Source organism: Macrobrachium nipponense, chromosome 2, assembly GCF_015104395.2.
Source record: "Macrobrachium nipponense isolate FS-2020 chromosome 2, ASM1510439v2, whole genome shotgun sequence".
Classification (NCBI taxonomy): Eukaryota; Metazoa; Arthropoda; class Malacostraca; order Decapoda; family Palaemonidae; genus Macrobrachium; species Macrobrachium nipponense.
Genome location: NC_087201.1, coordinates 138,280,938 through 138,303,105, shown reverse-complemented (window position 1 = coordinate 138,303,105; position 22,168 = coordinate 138,280,938). Strand labels below are relative to the sequence as shown.

At 34.4% G+C, this 22,168-nt stretch overlaps 1 long non-coding RNA gene across 1 annotated transcript in view; it reads right to left on the bottom strand.

The window, feature by feature from the left end:
• The window catches only part of LOC135221530 (uncharacterized), a 308,567-nt gene extending 286,609 nt beyond the window's left edge, over positions 1 to 21,958 (bottom strand). Inside the window, exons 1-2 of the long non-coding RNA XR_010316006.1 lie at positions 21,665 to 21,958; positions 14,175 to 14,432 (exon numbers count right to left, since the gene is read on the bottom strand). This is a non-coding gene — a long non-coding RNA (uncharacterized LOC135221530). The remainder of the gene's footprint in view (positions 1 to 14,174; positions 14,433 to 21,664) is intronic.
• Between the last annotated feature and the right edge of the window lie 210 nt (positions 21,959 to 22,168).

The following is a 22,168-nucleotide window of genomic DNA, read 5'->3' as shown; positions in this document are numbered from 1 at the left end:
TTTGAGTGCTTTTATTCTTCTCAAACTTTTTCATGGATTTTCCATGGGAGGCTGTTGCGTAATCTTGTGGCACCTTTTGTTGGTGGGACCAAGAACTCGGTTATTGTAGCACATATCATGACCATAATTAAGGCATTTTTGACCACTATTGCTCTTAAGCTACTTAAACGAGGGGAGAATGCATCAGAAACTCCTACCTTTTCCTTTCGTTACTGCCTATGATTCTTTTATATCCACTATGAACTGGTACACTTGCTACCTTCAGAGGAAAGTGTCTTCTCGTACTAACTGGAAATCTAGGAATTCGATCTTGTCTCATACTGAACAAGCTTCCGATCCTTACCACCAAGTCTCAACAACTTTCAATTTAACTTTCCTCCAAGTTTCCACACATACGTACATACATACACATACACACACATATGCATATATACATTTATATATATAAATACACACACACACACACACACACACATATATATATATATATATATATATATATATATATATATATATATATATATATAGTACATATATATTATATATATCTAAATATATATAGATATATTATATATATATATATATATATAAATAGATATATATAAATATATTTTATATATATATATTATACTATATATATATATTTATATATATATATATATATATATATATATATATTTATAATATATATATATATATATATATTATATATATATTATTCTCTTTTTGTGGCATGACCTCTCATAATCCTCTTACATTAGCCGTTTCTAAAGCCACGTCATCGTCAATTTCCTTAGTTTAGTTCATTGGTTCCTTACTTCCGTGGGGAATATTTCGCAAACTTTGTCCAACCTTTTGAGCTTTTTTTTTTATTGTTTTATCATAAAAACGTACCTGTTCTACTCTTTCAAACTTCAGTCCCACTATTTTGTCTTCCACTATTGCTAAAATATTCAAACAACACTTTCTTTTCAATACGCCTCTATTTTTCTATCGCCACTTTAGCGTTATGTTACTGACCTCGGAAACCATTTTGGCATCACTTCTGCATTCTTTAGGGCATTTGGAGATAGTCTGGTACACGTAACTGTTGCAGAATACTCCCTATTATGGCATCACCGCTTGAAAAACAATGAAACAGTCATTGTTTTTATTTTCAAAAGTATGTAGTCTCACGAAGTACTGACCAGTGACACTAGGCGCTTCTAAACCGAAGAGATTAAAGAATTATAAGAGTAAGTCTATCTTCTGAAATCAAAAGTGATATTGAAAATATCTACTCTGCTTCAACTGGGGAAAATTTAGTGAGGGATACTTTAGCCTCTTTCACCAATAAAGGCGACATTATATTTTCTGTTTTACTTATTAGGCAACTGAAAGCTAGTTCTATTCTTTAGGAACTGATAGTCACAGAAGACTACATTGAATTCAATATGAATAAAATTATACACATTTCTAAATTTATATATATATATAATATATATATATATATATATATATATATATATATATATATATATATATATATATATATAGCTATATATACTTAGAGTATGTGTGTGTAGGTAAGCATAAGATTTTAGGATCACTCAAGAAAAGTTACCAAACCTTAATGAGAACAAATAAGAGTTTATAAATCAGTAGTCTAAATTTTTTAAATACTGATTTCAAAGTAATTCGCTCTATTAATGCCGTGAAAGAGCATACCTTCAGAGCCTTAACAGTAGTAAAACCAAACATCTAAATAAGTTGTAAACGGTGAAAAGAATGAAAAACACATATAATCGCCCATTACTTATTCTTTAAATAAATAACATGATGTTGCATTCTGATTTCCTTCTACATAAAAGCAGTATTCTGAGAAAAAATCCATCGGAAAATTCGACGTCTGCAATTCATATAATGAAAGGTATTCTTATATTATTGACTACATTTTTTCTCGCAGGACAATTGGATGCTCAAATTATACGGCATAAATAAACGCCGAATGAAAATTAAATCAAACTTTGGTGAAGTAACATGCCATTCAATATATCATCAGACGTCATACAATTCCCATTTATAAATTCGGTGTTAGAAATAACAGAGGCCGATGACACTCATGGAAATACTTCCAGTGCGCTAACAGCAGGTACAGTCATTTGCATATTCAGCATTTCCTATACAAGCGAAGCAATAAGAAAGGAGGAAACTTCTGGGGAAAAATCGGGCCATGAGAGAAATGAGGTGCCTCGGGAGAAATGAGGAACCCCCGGAAGAAATGAGGACCTCGGGTGAAATGAGAAACCTTTGCTTCTACCATTAGCGGAACGAGCGTACAAACGAGCATCCGAGAGGGAAGGAGGATGATTTGAAGCTTCGCTCGTAGTGTTGCAACTCTTTCCGCCACTAAAAAAAAAAGAAAAAAAAAGAATAAAAAAACTACCTGTGCAGTGTATAATTCTGTATAACACTCTCAACCACGGCCTATGGAATTCTCCGCCGAGGGCCATGAAACTCTCAGCCACGGCCCGCTGAAGACGCACGATCATGTCTAAATTTAACCATGAAAAAAATAAAAACCACTGAGGCTTGAGAGCTGCAATTTGGTATGTTTGATAATTAAGGGGTGGGTGATCAACATACCAATTTGCAGCCCTCTAGCCCCAGTAGGTTTTCAAATCTGAGGACGGACAGAAAAAGTGCGGACGGATGGACAAATATCCATCTCATTAGTTTTCTTTTGTTTGTTTGTATGGTGTTTTTACGTTGCATGGAACCAGTGGTTATTCAGCAACGGGGCCAACGGCTTTACGTGACTTCCGAACCACGTCGAGAGTAAACTTCTATCACCAGAAATACACATCTCCCACTCCTCAATGGAATGGCCGGGAATCGAACCCGCGAGGTGAGAATCGACCACCGAGGTGAGAAGCAAACACCAAACCAATCACGCCACTGAGGCGCTAGAATTTTTTTCTTTTACAGAAGACTAAAAAAGAACGAAAATAAAAAAGAACGAAATGCTACCGAAATCTCCCCCTCTCTCATTCAAAGGGTCAGCACTGTTACATAAATTCAAATTTAAACTGATAGACAGGGCAATACACCTTATTCTCAGAGGCTAATCGCAAACACTTAGATAATATAATTTTTCAATCTGAAAAGTAAATAGGCGTCGTCTGATGTTGCTAGCACGAAAAATAAAAAAATAAAAAATTATTTTAAATACTGAAAAATTACTATTTCAAACCCGAAACGTTCATTTTCGATACGGATGGTGTATGTAAATCGTCCTGGTTAAAAAGAACTCTCATAGAAAAGTCAATTTTTGGGATTTATCTGTGCAATTCTTCCAATGAATTTTCAGTCACAACTGATTCACAATTTCTAATCTTTGGTGACAATATTCATATGGGAAGCAGTTTCCCTAAAGTCTTGACATTCGTAGAGTTTATGCCTCTGGCCACTGGCTAACTATTTATTACAAAACATTTAAAGCCCTTTCTGTACCGCGTGGATCTATCTCTTTTAGATAGTGGTTCGTGGTGGTTGGTTTCTGTTTCATAATAAAACCAGTTATGACGATGGTCTCTTGTCTGTCAATTTTTCATAAGCAGCTGTACTTGAACAGAGATCTTTCACATTCTCAATTAATCCCTGATCCCCTTTTCCTGACGAGAGCAACCAGATTTGCTGAACAGCAGCACAAATATGCAGGAAATGTGGCTCACTGTAGAACTCCTCAGTTCCAGAGGTCCTTTATTCCTCACACCGCTGGACTGTGAACAGTCTCCACGACGATGTTGCGAATTGGAACTTCAAATGTTCAAGCAAAGATGTAATGCATTACTACCTTAATACTATTTTCCTTACATTTTAATACATTTTTCTCTATTTATTGATTTTTTTATATTTTTTAATAAGCGAGATCTCTTTTTTTCTGTATTTCTCTCTACATGTCTTACCTTACTTCATTTTTATGAACATCACATTATTCTTTGGAAGCTTGACTTTCAAGTCAATGGCCCCTGTGGACTTGTTCCATATGAACAGGGTTCACCTTCTGAAGAATAATAGCTCAAGAACAAATGTTTTCCCTCAGTGATCATCAATCGAGTTTCTGCAGTTTCTTTATTGTATAAAATAGTGAGTGACACTGATAAATTCTAGCTCAAATTACTCCCTATCGATTCAAGTTTTGTAGAACTCCCTACAGTGTCTGGAGAACTCAACAACTAAAAACTTTATCAAGAACTCCACAACAGAAGCAGTTTAAAAATTAGAATGAGTTCCACATAGTATGGTCCTTTTAATCGAAAAATAATAATACATTACTGATTGCTTACAATGGCAACAATTGCATTATGAGCGAGTGAACAGACGGCACAGACTCCAAATTTACGTTCAGAAAAAATTGTATGTATCGTACATGCGAGCAAACCCCAATATTTTGTAAAGCTTCAAACATCATATTGTGCCAACATACACAAAACCAAATGTTTACTAAAGCATTTATACGTATGCATACACGCACACGCACCTACGGCAGTGCATGTGCTCTGGAGTTAGAGTAAAAAAAAATCTGCAACATTTCTCATCAGCTGCAACTGATCCTGAAAGGTTTTATCACTCTTTGATCCCCTTGTCAGATGATACAAAGGCCTAGAGTAAAAGAAAAAAAAAGGCACTGGAATTTTGCAGATGGTCGCCGGGGGAGGAAAGTAATCACTATTGCCAATCTGAGTGAGTCAATTCTAAATAGAATGGATACAAAATATTGCAGCTAATCTGCGACCGTGATATGAGCCAATGTTGAAATTGAAAGATGGAAATGATTCTTTGGGGTTACATGTGAATGGGACGATGGTACGAAGGGGTAGACGAAGAGGAACGTGAATATCGGTGACGGGAAATGCCGAGAGGAAAACTGAACAGGTTTATTCATTATTTTCCTTGAGAGCTATTACAGTGACAAATTTTCTTAACTCGCTCTTGATAAGAACGTAATATCGCTAAATGTGCGTCACGTAGTTTTAATGAGGCACCTCAAGAGAATATGGATACTGATAATCGGCAAGGCTGTAGCATACACTAGTTCTTGGAGAACTAGTGCTTATGCGGCTAATGTAAGTTCCATGTTAAAAAACTGTTCACATAAGATATTAAGTAAAATTTCGTTGCCAGAAAAAAGAAAAAAAAAGAAAATGTGCCTCCTTCATCAATTACAGTATGGAATATTGAGCTTTCTCCAAATATTTTTCATTGTATATTATGAGTATTCATATTATTTATATCAATACATCTCTTCGGTTAAGAGTTGAACATTATTGTAATGAGACGCCAGGTTTCGTAATTAGCAACCATTTCCCAAACTTTACTGAACTTGTCGGCATTGGCTCACTTCTTTCACTTGAGCATCAGAATCTGGAAATGCTTTTCCTTTTGTTACTACAATCTTTTGCTATACAGTTTTATTAAAAGGAAAAAATGAGAAATTGACAGGTAACTGTTACTGTCACAAGTCCCAAAGCCACCTTTATTTTGATTTGTATATCAAAATGAATTTGGAAATGCCAGCTAATCCCTTTTATAGTAACGATCACTTTGCTCCTGAAAGCATCAATGTAACTCCCAGTGATGACACAAGATGGCGGAGAAAAAGTGCAACTGACGCAACCTTTCGAGATATAACAAACCAAATTAATACATATACAAAATCTGCGTTCCAATCAGGGAGCTTAACGTGAAAATACGAACTTCAAAAGAGCGTATTTTCATAATGTTAGCAACGGAAGGGGGAAACGACATTAAAAAAAAAAATAAATAAATAAATAAAAAAAAAAATAAATAAATAAAATGCGCCCAGGAAAGACTAAGTCCCTATGAGTAATGAAAATTCAACAGAAAAATCAGAAGAAAAAAATATTTTCCATACACCCTATTCCCCATCAAAATATTTTAAAGAGTATGATATTAAAAAAAAATACATTGTTGTCATCTCAGTGTATTACAATAAGGCCAGGGACGAAAGGAGATAACCAGATATACAAATAAAGGCGCGGCAGTAATAACTATTGTGGAAGAAAACAATTACATTGCTCGAAGTAGATAAAGTACCCAATGCTGAAGGAATCTATAGATTTTTTTTTTTTTACAAAACATGTTGGTAAGTTCCGCTTTACGAAAAGTATCATAGAGCTGATAACTTACTATTATCTAATGGAAAAGGTTACAATGTATTGTTTACTTTTAGAACAGAGAAGACAGTTTAAAATTGCATTTAACAGTCATGGAAACATTTCATAGTAAAACACTAGAACTATAATGATCACTGCATACCAAAAATAATAAATCGTAGCTGCACTCTGTATAAGGCAAAAATTCCATCCCCAGTATTCTCTCTTCTTACCAAACCACTTCTAATTCTGCAGATGCTCCAAAGAGAAGAGGCAAGTTACTCCACAGATATTCAATTACAATCCGGATCGCACTGAGCCCGGCTTGGCAGACATCACGCCTCATTTGCTTCCCGGAAGCCGCTAGTCCATCTGGCGGATCAAAGACCTGATCTAGACTTAAGTACTTTAACGGTTTCTCGCTTTGCAGCTTCAGTATTTTAATTTTTTCGCGTTCTGCAGCTCAAGTAGTTTAATATTTTCTCGTGTTGCCACTTAAATGTTTCAGAGCTTTTTTTTTAACCTTAATCGTTTATGTCAATATGTTCCAGGGTATAAATTTCACTGAAAACGAGACCACACTGGATCTTCGCTTGAGCTTTTGAGGTTCCTATTGCACAACGTCCTCAGGGTGACTGTTCCACAGTTCAACGGTGAGGAAAATATACTGACCGGTTTTATCGTCACTCTGCCATGGCACAGATTAAGATTTCACCCACTGAAGTTGTTTGTTTGGTGTTTTTCCGCTGCATGGAACCAGTGGTTATTCAGCAACGGGACCAACGGCTTTACGTGACTTCCGAACCACGTCGAGAGTGAACTTCTATCGCCAGAAATAGTGCACACCTCTCACACCTCAGTGGAATGACCGAGAATCGATCTCGCGGCCACCGAAGTGGCAGGCCAAAACCAAGATGGCTAAGACCATACCGATCATGCCATTGAGGCGCTTCCCACTAAGTTGTGACAACGGATCTGGTTTATGCAAATGACTTTTATAAAGCATGACTTCAGCGAGTAACACTTCTTTTGAGATGCTTCCCTCAGCCGTATATTCTCATTCGGACACGGGTCGCATAAAATACAGCTGCGAGGGCTTTAATAAATACACATCACTAAATGTGCATTCAAAAAGTAAAGCTTTTTAAAGAAAAGTTAATTACCGCGTTTTTAGGAGGAGAAATTAACTTCCGCGTCTCATACGCGCAAACATACAAACGCATAATATACGTATATATAAATGAATATATATATATATATATATATATATATATATATATATATATATATATGTGTGTGTGTGTGTGTGCGTGTGTGTGTGTGTTTATGTACATGTATGTACGTAAACTTGCATTACTGCCTTACGGGTAAGGCCTATAAATAGGTGGGCTTCTTCCCAGAAAGAATCTCTCCAAAAATAAGTATATACATATGATATATATATATATATCTATATATATATATATATATATATATATATATATATATATCATTTGCAGCTTCCCTTCGGCCCCTAGCTGCAACCCCTTTCATTCCTTTTTGTTGTACCTCCGTTCATATTCTTTTTCTTCCATCTCGCTTTCCACCTTCTCCTAACGATTTTTTATATTGCAACTGCGAGATTTTCTTCCTGTTACACCTTTCAAAGCTCCCTTACCCTCAAGCTTTTTTTCAGTTCTGAATGACCTCATAGGTCCCAGCCCTTAGCCTCTGGGCTAAATGTTAAGTTCCAGTTCTATTAAGACAATAACAACCATAACTATACAGCAAGGGTTGCTTGTGGCATTACAAATTACCCGTAAGGCAGTAATGCTGATGATACAAGGCTACATAACGCAATGTAGCGATTCGGTTTTGATGTTGGGAAGTTTCTTTCAATTTTACCGTACTTCTTTTGACTCGCAATCGTTATCTAACCATTCTGAAACTTAAGAATTTTTATTCTATAGTACTATTATCTTCGTGAGTGTATATACATATATATATATATATATATATATATATATATATATATATATATATATATATATATATAAATATAACATAAGAATTTTATTCTATAGTACTATTATCTTCGTGAGTATATCAATAGTATTATATATATATATAGTATATATATATATAATATATATATATATATATATATATATATATATATATATATATATAAAAAATATAACATAAGAATTTTACTCTATAGTACTATTATCTTCGTGAGTGTATATACATATATATATATATACATATATATATATATATATATATATATATATATATATATATATATATATAAATATAACAAGAATTTTATTCTATAGTACTATTATCTTCGTGAGTGTATACATATATATATATATAATATATATATATATATATATATATATACACATATATACATACATACATACATACACACACTCACGAAGATAATAGTACTATAGAATAAAAATTCTTAGGTTTTAGAATGGTTAGATAACGATTTGTAATTTGTAATGCCACAAGCAACCCTTGCTGGTCCAGTTATGGTTGTTATTGTCTTAATAGAACTGGAACTTAACAGTTAGCCCAGAGGCTAAGGGCTGGGACCTATGAGGTCATTCAGAACTGAAAAAAGGCTTGAGGGTAAGGGAGCTTTGAAAGGTGTAACAGGAAGAAAACCTCGCAGTTGCAATATAAAAAAAATGGTTAGGAGAAGGTGGATAGCGAGATGGAAGAAAAAGAATATGAACGGAGGTACAACAAAAAGGAATGAAAGGGGTTGCAGCTAGGGGCCGAAGGGAAGCTGTAAATAACGCTAAGCTATTGTGTTAATGAATTGGCCCTGGTTTGTTTGTTCGTTTGTATGGTGTTTTTACGCTGCATGGAACCAATGGTTATTCAGTAACGGGACCAACGGCTTGACGTGACTTCCGAACCCCGTCGAGAGTGAACTGCTATCACCAGAAATACACATCTCTCACACCTCAATAGAATGCCTGAGATTCGAACTCGCGCCCACCGAGGTGGCACGCCAACACCATACCGACCACGCCAGAGTAGGTCAATTGGCCCTGGTAGATTTTTTAAAAGTTATGAATAGTCTTATTCCGAAGACAGCTATAATTTGTAAAAAATAAATCAGTTATCGTTCTGTGCATGCAACCTAAACCACGCAATACTCTGAACACCAATTAAATCTTACTGCCTCTAATCCATTCATGTTTCCCCTTACACGTTAATACATCTTGTACAACCTTCCCATTCACTATTCTAATCAAAACTAATATCAGTGCAATACACCGAATTCATTTTACAATAACACTGAAAGGAATAAGAGTTTCTGGTGTAGTGAAGCACTTGTATGAAATGACAAATAAACAAAAACTTCGGCAAAGCAAACTATATTTTCTGCTTTGTGAAAAATACTCACGTTCAGTGGTATCAGTGATGACTACAAAGAAAAAAATAAATGGATGGTTTTATGCGTTTTTTTTTAAATTCCAGGCGAATCATAAATATAAATCATACGGAAGCGAATGCACTACGGCGGGAAATATTGCAGACATGCATGCACACAAACACACAAACAAATATATACTGTACACACACACACACACACACACACACACACATATACATATATATATATATATATATGTGTGTGTGTGTGTGTGTGTGTGTGTGTGTGTGTGTGTGTGTGTGTGTGAGGCAATAAAGTATCAAAGATATAGGTATATATAAATACGTATATTTATATATTACATAAATACAAAAATATATCAATAAAATAGTGATCTGGTTTCTTCGTCCATTAATAATTGTTTTTAATTACGTCAAAATAAAAACCTAAGGCTGCAAAAATTGATTAGACATAAAGACTACAAAAGGCCATTTCCAAAAACGACAAAAAATAAAAATAAATAAATAAATAAATAAATAAATAAATAAATAAATAAAAGCCAAAAGTTAAGTTCTTGAAAGCTCATAGATAAAACTTTAGAATCTTCTTAAAACTTTAAAAAAAAAAATTACAAAACTGCATTTTTATTCTGCATCATGGAGAGAGAGAGAGAGAGAGAGAGAGAGAGAGAGAGAGAGAGAGAGAGAGAGAGAGTGAGTGAGTGAGTGAGTGAGTGAGTGAGAGAGAGAGAGAAAGAGAGAGAGAGAGGAAACGCATTCAGCTAAACAAAACTTACAAGGTGGAAACCTTTAGGACAGAAAAAATAATTAATTCGAGATAAATATCAACCACATTTATGATAATATGACATACACAAGTACTTCGACAACATCCTTGAAAAGGAAATGTATTAAGTCACATAATTAATACAAACACCCAACAAGAAAAATGAATGGATCTGTGAGAAAAATAGTAATAAGTCAACGTCCTTTAACGGAGATAAAAAAAAATATAAAAAGTTAGGGAACAAGAGTATACAAATAAAAGCGAATGTCACTGCCTCCTTATACAGATAAAATACAAGCGCGGGAAGTTTCTTAAAAGGCATGGCAAAAGAAAGGCATGAAAACCGAAAACTAAACAAACGCAAGAAAAAAATATGAGGAAACCCCACTTCGTTCAGGATGTCGAAGTATCTCTGCAGATTTCCGCCAATATCTATGGAAATCCTCACCCTTCCCCTAACCCCCTAAACTCCTGACTGACACCCACCGCACCTGGCCCCGTCCTCAGAAAAGAAAGAAAGAAAAAAAAAGGGATTTGAACTAAGAAGGGAAATCGATAATGATGAATCTTAAGATATCGGTCAATCCAATTATGGGAAAGGGATTTCTTCTAACGAAAAGCAAACGCTGATATCAGATTTTCTTGGTACAGCAGATAATATTTCCTTTCGGCTTGAATTCAAAATGGTTAGAATGAAAATTTAGTCTCGGTTCAACCTAATAATAATTATTCTTTCATTTTACTCGTATTTAGTAATTTTCCAAGTCAAAAGACGAATAAAACAAAGGATTACACACGTAATACCGTTACACCTTAGATCTTAATACCATATACCTAGGCCTATTCAGGGTCTACCGTCCCAAGTCAGAGCTACAATTAGAAACACATAATTATTACGATAAATATATACAGTTTTCCTGGTTCTAATACCTCAAGTTTAGGAGGGAAATTCGCGACAGTAACTTGAACAACCGCTTAGGACCACCAGCAGGCAAAAGCAGAAAGTTTATCCTTTCAACAACAGAAAACTATATCAATTCAACCCCAACCTAATGGAACTGTATTGAATGCATTGATACGACGAGAACAAACAATTCAGTAGTGATCACATTTCACCTATGACTCACTTACCTGAAACCACAAATAAAAATAATTGAACAGGGCAAGCGAATATAATATAAATATATATATATATTATATATATATAATATATATATATATATAATATACTATATATATATAAAGAAATATACTAATATACCAACATAACACTTGGGCACGAACCTGACCTCCAGAGGGAGCAATAAAAACATACAAATGTTAACAATAAAAGTTGACAATGGCAGACTACAAATATACAAACAGGATAGACTTCAGTCTATGCAACAACTCATCTTCCACTAAATTTAAATGTATTTAATTTCCAAAAGCCGTTGGTGTTCGCTCAAAATTGAGAACGTTTAACCAGAAAATATGGAATGAACACTGCAGTGAATCAATTATATTTTTAAAGAATTTTTTTTCTATTTTTATTTCAAGAACCGAATTGATAAATGCATTTAAAAAAAGTGCGGTGGAAAAAAATGGTATCATTTAACAAAAGATATGAGTGGCTGCATACAATGAATCCTTACCAAAACATGGCTTGTGTTACAGAGAGAGAAAGATAACATCATCGAAGTAGTGGCTGCATTCAAAAATCTGTTTCGATTATTTCATTACGATTACGGTATGCAGTTCATACTGCATGACTGTTTAAGTGAAACTTCTTGGAGCGTTATTATAAATAAATTATTACTCATAATAAGATAACAAATTTTCAGCTGAAGAACTACAAAGTATATGGCAAATCAGTATTGCATATAAAAATCTAACGTTGCGTTTCAATAAAAAAAAAAAAAATACTACTAGTAAAAACCAAAACTTCGGCATAACGGAATATACTGAAATCTATTTTCAAATAAAAAAAAAAAAGTGTTCTATTTGCTATAGCATCATAATGTAAATAAAATCTTGGACGTATTCTTTACCTGTTTCGTTATATAACATATAGCTATATGGCATTAAAAGGCCCATGATTACCCTCTCGATTTCAATATTTACGATCATTTTCGAACTTTTTGCTTTGGCCAAACAATACTTCGTTTATTAACTAAGGGGTTAAATAACGTTTGTGTTCGCTCAAAATGAGAACGTTTAACCCAGAAAATATGGAATGAAACAAAACTGCAGTTGGAATCCAATTTAATTTTTAAAAATTTTTTCTATTTTTTTTCAAAGAAGCAGAATTGAATTTAATGCCATTTAAAAAAGTTTGCGGTGGGAAAAAAAATGGTTATCAATTTAACAAAGATATGAGTGGCTTGCATACAATGAATCCTTACCAAAAACAATGGCTTGGTTGGTTAGGCAGAGAGAGAAAGATTTTTTTAACAAAAAAAGGCCATCGCAAGTTAGTGGCTGCCCATTCCCAAAAATCTGTTTCGATTATTTCATTACGATTTACGGTATGCGAGTTTAATTTACTGCAATGAACTGTTTAAGTGAAACTTCCTTGGAGCGTTATTTAAATAAAGTTAATTACTTCATAATAAGATAACAAATTTTCAGTTTGAAGAACTACAAAGGGGTTAAAATATGGCTAAATCAAGTATTGGCATAATAAAAAAAAAATTCTAACTGCGTTCATAAAAAAAAAAAATGACTAACTATTTAACCACTCGGCATTACAAGGATAATTACTGAAATCTAATCAAATATGTGTTCTTTAATTTGTTTTTTTTTTCTGTAGCAAATCAATAATGGTATAAAATCTTTGGCACATAATTCTTACTGTTTCGTTATATAACATATAGCTATAATGGCATTAAAAGGCCATGATTACCCCATCATTTCATTATTTACGATTTAAATTTCCTCGAACTGGTTTTTTTTTCCAAACATACTTGTTTTTATTTAACTAAGGGGTTAAATAAACGTTGGTGTTCGCTCAAAATTGAGAACGTTTAACCAGAAAATATGGAAGAACAAACCTGCAGTGGAATTCAAATTATATTTTTAAAAAAGAATTTTTTTTCTATTTTATTTCAGAAACAGAATTGATAAATGCATTTAAAAAAAGTGCGGTGGAAAAAAATGGTACTAATTTAACAAAAAGGTTATATGAGTGGCTGCATACAATGAAGTCCTTAAACCAAAAACATGGCTTGTTGGGTTACAGTGAGAGAGAAAAGATAAACATCAATCGAAAGTAGTGGCTGCATTTCCAAAATCTGTTTCGAATTAATTTCAATTTACGATTACGGTATTGCAGTTCATCACTGCATGACTGTTTAAGTGACAAACTTCCTTGGAGCGTTAATTATAAATAAATTATTACTCATAAATAAGATAACAAAATTTTTCAGCTGAAGAACTACAAAGTATATGGCAAATCAGTATTGCATATAAAAAAAATTCTAACGTGCGTTTCATAAAAAAAAAAAATTACTAACTAGTAAACCACTCGGCATAACAGGATAATTACTGAAATCTATCAAATAGTGTTCTATTTGCTGTAGCATCATAATGTAAATAAAATCTTGGACGTATTCTTTACCTGTTTCGTTATATAACATATAGCTATATGGCATTAAAAGGCCCATGATTACCCTCATCATTTCATATTTACGATCATTTCTCGAACTGTTCCACATACTTCGTTTATTTAACTAAGGGGTGAGGGAGGGGGAAATGGTAGCGGAGGAGCGGTGAGAGGTGCGGAGATGACAAGAGGGTGAAGGAAGGGAGGGGAGAAGTGAGAGGGAAGGGAAGTGTAACACCAACCAAAAGCATATCAGACTAACACTCACTTTGTCTTCGGCTCGAGAGAGCCTCTTCTGAGAGTCCATTTGCCAATAGCCAACCGAAGCGAGTAACGACAGATCATTGACCGTATATATACATTATGATGTAGTCACAGTATTTTTCTCAGGCAACATAAAGTGAATTATTTACAACGTCTGATAATTCGTTTTTCGTGTCGTGCAGCTCGGGCGGAGGTGACATTTTACAAGTTCCAGCTTCACAGTGGCGATACAACCGTACAGATGACGTTGGAAATTTACATCCTGTTGAAGTCAGAAAAAAAAAAAAATAATAAATACAGTTCCCTTAAAAAACAAATGGTTCCGTACACTGTATTATCCTTGTAACTATATACTGCAATTTCTTATTATGAAACCCTTAGTACTTATAAGCAAAACACCACGGATTATCAAAGCTTCACTCAACTCAATGTAGATTAGGGTTCGTTTGTAAACAGTATATATCCCTATATCATTAGACTAAAATAAATGAATAATTAAAAAAAAAAACTTCCGAAATCTACGAACAGCCTAATAAAATTTGCAATTTGTTAATCAGCACATTAACATTTCACCAACAATTATAAGTTAGGTCTACAAAGATTTTAAATAGGCCTACTTAAGCCGCCTATCCTTTCTAGCATCTGGAATTCCTTTTTCTCTTCCATATCAACCTGATCTGCAAGTTCAAAAGGTAATCTTAATATATATTGTTCCCCAATTTCATTTAGGAGCTTATCCAGGATCACCTAATTTCTCTGGATAAACGAAACAAAACGATAACTGTAACTGATGATGTTCTTTCTACAACTCACCCATGCCGCCGCATACATAGTATCCCTGACCCAGTACCCACACAAACTGACGCCCACTTGCCCACAACGGCTCTTCTTACAGCCTCATAACCCACTCCCGAAAACCCATCCATGATGAAGGATAGTACTCATGAACAAGTATTCCACAGCTACTTCATTACAATTAGTTGTAGCTAAGGCAAGTGTCTTTCATGTACCAACAGTTGGATTATGGCAGAGAAAGTACCATGTCTGGAGGGCTGCTTTTACCTGCACTGAAGAAAGCTCTTGATGTATAAGCTCGTAATTCGATGCAGTAGGATGTCTTTTCATCACATGCTCGTAATAATCACCGCTATTCTTGCAAAATCCTGCAAAATCACCGCTTTTCATGGAAAATCCTGCAAAAATCCCAAGGAATCACTCGGACACACTGCAAAGGAAGACTCAAAGGTTGTACACATGAGTCATGACGCTCCATTTATTATTGGAACTTTTTCAGGCGAAGATCGGAAGTATCCCCCATCTTCACTATTCGCCCCTTTTCACTCCCAACATACACGCATTTTCAATTTCAAGCATCGAACGTAATGCATAGAAGAGCATCATGAACAGCCATAGCATGAATATTTGCGATAATATAAAAGAAACGGTGAACGTGCATAGTTTTTACAAGAACTAGCAGAGGTGATACCAGGGTGAGAAGTGTGCATATAAATATGCTTTACAAGTCTTGTTTCCTTTGTGATTTCTGTTTATTTTGTAGGGGTCTCCGGGAAAGAACAAACGCAACTTAACCAGAGAAAAATACAGGCTGTTATTATTTTATTAGGTTTCAACGCTTACGAGATAAAAAATGAGAATCGGAAACCCAGCTTAAGTGGCCTGTCATTATCGAACAGCTGGTACAGGGCAAGGTTACAGCTCCAGTCATGGTGCTGCTTGACATGTTGACTTTAACGTGGACGTAAACTGGAAGATGTTTGAATGTTTGAGTGATCCACATAATTATGATGAGTGTGGTGCTTTATTTCTAATGGAAGATATGATGCAACTTACTGCCCATGCTGTCTCAAGTCAATTACAATAAACTTCATATACGGTAGGGAGCCAGTAGCTTGTAAGCTGAAGTTGAGCTTAGACAGGGAGAAATGTAAGCCACACTTACAAACTGCCAATAATTAGAAGACAATTTTGCCCTCCCTCTCGCTCCATTTTTCCCCTTGTAGAGTCTTCGTTTATGAAAGGTCAAGTCAATCATGAGAGGACTACAACAGAGTCATGAATGTAAGGTTCACTCAAGCAAGCACTAATTTTCATTTGTAGGTAGTACTAGGTATTGCATGATTTTTACAATGTAGACTGAATTGATTAATTAATTTTTATTGTACTTTATTGGTCACTGAATCGGCTATCGTATTACACTGTCAGACGAGATTGAAAACCGCATTTTTTCTCAATTGCCTACCACTTATTGAATTGGCTATCGTTTTGCACCGTAGGTAGGAGATTGAAAACAGCCTTTTCTGCAATTACCTACTCTTCACTGACTCGGCTATCGTTTTGTACCGGTAGGCAGATTGAAAACGGCATGTTTTGCCATTACCTGCTAGTCACTGAATTAGCTATCGTTTTGCACCGGTAGGCAGGAGAATGAAAACCGTTTTTTTTTTTTCTTTTTGCAGGTAACCAACTGAGTGGACTAGCAGCGGCCACCTAGACCGTGTCCGGACCCACCTTCAGAAAAAGTACTTTTAACACATCCTGACACCGGAGATGGGAGCAACAGCTCGGGACCTCTGCTTTCATCTCGAAGTAAGTGCTTTTTTTCCCAAAGTACAATATAAGGTCATAATTTAACATTAAACAGAGGTTAATGAAAGTCTAGCCATGCGCAGTGCAAACTTATCTCCATGACGCTTTCGAAATTTTTACTTAAAACATCTTGCGTGTATAGAAGCTTGACGCCATCTCGATGTTTGTGGAGTCACTTGTGTCAATAAACTTTCGATTTCCAATGCAAAATCTGCATATCACATGTACCCATAGACCTTGGACACTTTCTTCGCAACAACTTAAACGATGAAGACGTTCGCCCTCGAGTCAAAGGAAACGCGTGATTTTTCGGGAGGAAGATGATTACGCTGGATAATTTGTAAATAAAGGTTATGTATTGCATATTCATGAGAGTTAATGTGAAAATATTCTTTGTTGAAAAAGTAACTAGATTCTTGACTCAAATATCAACAGTTTTGCTGTGAACAGTAGCTACGGTGTTGTTCGCGCTCTCCTATTTAAAATTTTCAGTGTTGCCAGTTGGTATGCCATATTGGGTATAAGACATATACAAAACCTTGGAAATAAGTGAAATTAGCATATCTATTTGTAGTATGTATACATACTAGAGCAATTTTATCATTATTGCAGTACTAAGACAACTAGAATTCATTGAAACAGTTTGTAAATGCATCGGCGTATGTGTGAAGCTCCACTGAATTGGCAACTATGAAATTTTGCCATTCCAAGCATGCAAACATTCAAGTTTACATTTATTTGAAGCTTAGGTGCAATTTTTAAAAATAAAAAAGTCAGAATAGTAATATAGACTTAAATCAATGAAAAGTGTGATAAAAAAATACAATATTTTTGTCAAACAGTTCTTTAATCTGTCGTCTGCTGCCCGGTGCTTTTAGCTGCCAGATGTACAGGGTGTCCAAAAAGTCCCAATAGCATTACAAGTATTTATTGCGTAGAAACCATATAACATAGTGATGCAGTATTAGGTAGAATGTTCTACATTCAAGTTTACATTCAGAGCACTTTATTCTACCAAAAACTGCATTACTCGTATGTTATATGGTTTTTGAACAATAAATATTTATGATGGTACAGGGACTTAATGGACACCTTTTACAATAAGACAAATTGTTCTCGCCTTGGCTATGCTGTAAACAAACTCTTACTTATGTATTTCTAGTGTATTGTGGAGTGAATTAAGAACAAAATGTGTGTAATTACAATCAAATAAGCTCTGGAGTTTCAGTTGTGATGATAGTTAGGATAAAACCACCCATCATTAGGTAAAAATGCATTTCAGTTCAAGCTACGACCCCGGAAATAAGAAGTCTCATACTTTCACTAATATAGTAGTCAACAAAACGTTGTTTTACTGTGCTGATTACAACTGCAATCTTGAGTAATATCAATAAACGTTACATATTGTTGAAATGGGCGCTGGGAAGGACGTGGTCTCGATGCCGGAGACGAAAGGGTCCGGATGCGAGTAGACGCCATAATGGATTTAAAAACTGCCTTAAAAACATATTTTATGAAGACCTCACATGTTATTTTAGTTCGTATGGCGATTTCATATATCGCATTACGTTGACGAATATTCAATAGTTTGAATGGTATGCTTAAAGATGTAATTGAATTGTTGTTTCACCAATTAAATATCGAGTGAAAAAGGAACTTATTCTCGAGTCTATGGATTCAATGCGATGTTTACCCCATATTTAAATGGTGAAACAAAAATACATTTAAATCTTTTAGCTATCGTTTTGCATCGGTAGGCAGAAGATTCAAAACTGCATTTTTTGCAATTACCTACTTCTCTTTGAAACCTAGCCTATATGACAGTGCCAGACCATAGGTCAAGCGTAACAGGGAGGAAAAATGGCTTCGGGTGGGCCCGGTCGTAAAAATATGCAAATTTATTTTAAAAACTGCCTTGAAAACATATTTTACGAAGTCCTCACATGTTACAGTCTCTTACAACACCTTTATTGTCACTAAGGTTATGAAAAAAAAAATGGCATTCACTTAGTAAAATATAAACCTAGCACTGATCACAGTACTACCTACTGAACTCAGCATTAGCCTCAGATAAAATAAAGTACATTACAGCACCACAAAAAAAAAAAAAAAATATATATATATATATATATATATATATATATATATATATATATATATATATATATAGATATATATTATATATATATATATATATATATATATATTATATTATATATATATATATATATATATATATATATATATATATATATATATATATTATACTTGTACCAAACACATCAAGTTTCTGCAAAGTTAGCCCACCAACAGACAACCTAACTAATTTCCGAGACACAAGACTCGGATTACCTTGCCCTACATCTCCAGACATCCTAAAAACCACCAATTCTCAATACACCACCTTTTCCTCAGCAAACATTTTCTTACTTTTGACAAGAACCCCGGGTATAATATATTTCGCGAGATGCTTTAATTCTTAGGCAGTGCTGCAGCAGATGGCATGGTTCTCCCCAGACATATATTAGGAGTCCCACACTTCTCACAAACAAGGAACTGGACTCGATTTCTCCCCGAGCCTTGACCAGGAAGCATTTTCCGGAAGTGTAAGCAAGGACCAGACTTTCCCTGAATCTTCTTGAAAATAGTCTCATTAAGTTTCCACATCCAAATTAGCCTATAGCTAGTTCTTTGGACTAACCTAGCTTAGCCTAACCCAACCCAACCTAACCTAGTTGCATGGCAAAACATCAAGGCTTGTGCAATAATAGTATAAATCTTGGGAATTTGTGACTTGGAACATCATCCTGGGAACCCAAACTCAGCTCCAGAACTTGTTGCCAAAGAAGAAAAATAAAACACTAGGCCAGCACAATGGGGCCTACACTTGGGTCTGTCTTTATTATTCTGTCTTTGATAATAACGTCAAGAAGTGTAAAAGCAATTAATGGTCATAAAATTGCCATTATGACAGCTTCTCTTTACAATATCTTTAAGCTCACTTAAACTCATTTTCTATACATATATATATATATATTATATATATATATATATATATATATATATATATATATATATATATATATATATATATATATAGATATATATATGTATAATAATAATAATAATAATAATAATAATAATAATAATAATAATAATAATAATAATAATAATAAATAATAGAAGGAGCCCATAAAAAACACCAAAATATAGAGAGGAAATAACTACATTTCAAAGACTGCTGTCTCCATCTTCAGGTATACGAATGAGAAATGTTACAGATATGGTAGTATTTATACCAAGAGATCCATTCACAGGTAAGCCAATTTAGGTCACTTCTGCTGATAATCTTCTTTTAATCCTCTTAAGCATTGGCTTACCTGTGGATGGATCTTGGTATAAATACCATCTTTTCTGCAATTTTTCTCATTCATATACCTGAAGAGGGAGACCGCAGTCTCTGAAATATAGTATTTTCTCTCTATATTTTGGTGTTTTTATGGGCATCTTTATTTATGTGGAATTCTGTTGTAACAGAACATTTTTACCAGTTCGTATACATACACACACCACACACAAACACACACACATATATATATATATATATATATATATATATTTATATATATATATATATATATATATAGTGTGTTTATATATATGTATATATACACATATACACACACACACACACACACATAGATACTATATATATATATATATATATTATATATATATATATATATATATATATATATATATATATATAGGACACATATAAAAACAACCAATTCTCAACACTCCACCTTTACCTCAGCAAACATTTTCTTACTGTGGCACCTTTTGACAAGAACCCTGAGTATAATATATTCTGCAAGATGCTTTCATTCTTCGGCAGCCCTGTTGCACATGGTGTGGTTCTCCCCAAACATATAATAGGAGTCCCACACTTCTCACAAACAAGGAACTGGAATCTTGTTGAAAATAGTCTCGTTAAGTTTCCACATCCAAATTAGCCTATGGCTAGTTCTTTGGACTAACCTAGCTTAGCCTAACCCAATCCAACCTAACCTAACCTAACGTAGAGGCTTGGCAAAAAAATCAAGGCTTGTGCAATATTAGTTTACATCTTTGGAATTTGCGACCGGGAACTTCACCCTTGGGACCCACACTCCACTACAGAACTTGTTGCCTGAGAGGAAAAATAATACAAGACTAGCATGGATTAGGCTGGCCACTTGGGTATTGGCTATGCAAACATTATTTTAGCATAATAATGATCAGCCTATCCTAAGTTAAAATATCCCTGTAGAAAATGATAACCTAAATCATGTTAGTCTACATAGGGTGGTTAGCATAGGCTAACCTATGTTAGCCTAGGTTTGGCTCACATAGGGTAGCATACTTGGTGTTATACTGTAATTCGCTTATGTTAACGTAGCCAGTGCTAATAGGTTAACTTAGCATGGGTCAACAAATAGGCCTAGCATAGGTTACTCATATGCTACCCTGGGTTGACCAAGTTTGGTGTATGCTAATCTAGGTTATTGTAGGCTAGTACTATTTTTTTTCAAAGGTAAAGCAATCCCCACTTGGTTGAGTGTTATTTTGCGTAGCCTGTATGACTGATGTAAATCTATTTCCATGTACTAACATTAACTTTCTAACTTGAACAAAGTCATCGGTGAGAGTTACGAATTACAATACTACGTTCTCTTTAGTAAGCCTAACAGAATTCTTACAATTTCTATATTTTTATTTTTTTACTTAGCATTTAAATTTGTTTACTTTTACTAGTACTATTATTAATTTAATAACAATAGAGATTTAACTGTTCTTTCCTATCAGTAAAGAAATTAATGTAGTGAGTGATAAAGAACCGTTCACCTGACAACATTTTCTTCGGTCTAGGCCGACAGCATGGCTTGGCGCTGCTGTAGATTCAGACAGCTTGGTTGATGGACATATACACGCAGTAACTTCGAATTCAAAGTATAATTTGTTAAGTGCAGTGTTATAAACATGATGACATGTAAGAGATTTGGTTCGTATGACCTCCTTCAACTTGCTTTACCCTTCCTAAGCCCCTTGTCCTTTCGAAATCCTTATATGTGGGGATACAACCGAAGAATTAAAGTGGCCATCTGTTCCCTTTGTTTTTGTTAGAAATTGGTATAAATTTCATCAACGTACACATTTCCAGGAGCATAACATAACTAAAGGTCATTGACTCATTGGGATTTTACAAACCAAAAAGATAGGAATTGTTTTAGTTTAGTTGTAAATCAAGATCAGCATGTTTAAACTATAGGCTAACTTTAATGCAGGTTGATTATACGATTCCTAGACTGTCACCATCGTTTTGCTCAGGCGAGTTGAGGTTACAGTTGT